This window comes from Gossypium raimondii, chromosome 8 (assembly GCF_025698545.1).
Source record: "Gossypium raimondii isolate GPD5lz chromosome 8, ASM2569854v1, whole genome shotgun sequence".
Taxonomy (NCBI): domain Eukaryota; kingdom Viridiplantae; phylum Streptophyta; class Magnoliopsida; order Malvales; family Malvaceae; genus Gossypium; species Gossypium raimondii.
The window spans coordinates 62,081,777-62,082,710 of NC_068572.1; the positions used below are offsets into that span (position 1 = coordinate 62,081,777).

General features: G+C 26.2%; 1 non-coding gene across 1 annotated transcript; it reads right to left on the minus strand.

Annotated features, from left to right (window-relative positions):
- Positions 1 to 378: 378 nt before the first annotated feature.
- TRNAA-UGC (transfer RNA alanine (anticodon UGC)) lies at positions 379 to 451 on the minus strand. The gene has a single exon. It is a non-coding gene; the product is annotated as a tRNA-Ala (tRNA).
- Positions 452 to 934: the final 483 nt, after the last annotated feature.

A 934-nucleotide genomic window follows, 5' to 3' on the forward strand; every position in this document is an offset into this window, starting at 1 on the left:
AATAAAAAATTTAAAATTTTGGTCAATATTTTCATTAAAAAAGATTAAGGATTATAGATTATTATATTACATAATATTTATAAAGTCACGTTTTTTAATTAATAGATTTAAACAATTATTATTTTGAGTTAAGACTAAAATTTTAAAATTTGAAAATTTGAAAAGAATAGGGATTAAAATGATTAAATTGGTGGACATGAATTAAGTTTACAATTTACCTGAATTTAACTTCTACTGTTTAAAATTTAAAATTTAAAAAGTATAAGAATTAAAATCGACCAAATCAAAATAAAAAGGGGTAGTAAATTCATGATTTACAGATATTGCAGGGGCTAAAAATAATTTGACCAAAACTAAAGTTGAGACAAAAGATGTACGTGGAGATGCGGGGGATCGAACCCCGTGCCTCTCGCATGCAAAGCGAGCGCTCTACCATTTGAGCTACATCCCCTAACAAGAGTTCATAGTTAATTTATATCTCATGTCCTTGTAATAATATAAAATGGCCTAAACAAACTAAACAACTTGAACTTGGATAAGGACATGAGATATAAATTACGAGATTAGCATGAACATAAAAAAAAATTTAATGAAATCTAAACTTATGAATCAATTTGAAAAAGTTACCAAATTACGAGATTAACATGAACATAAAAAAAATTAAGTGATAATGTGGCACAATTTTAGATTATTTTATGTTTTCTGTTTCCTTTGAAACATGAAATCTAATGTCTTCTAAACTCATGTTTGTCTTATGAAAATCGGAAAGCATCCAAGTTCATCTCATTTTTACGAGGTAGATCTTTAAACTCAACTTATGATAAAATATTATAGGTATGCATTTGATTATTCTTATTCTACATATAAAAGCGATAATGTGGGGGAAAAAGAAGAAGAAAATAAAACAAAATGACTAACAGGAATTTAATGAGTT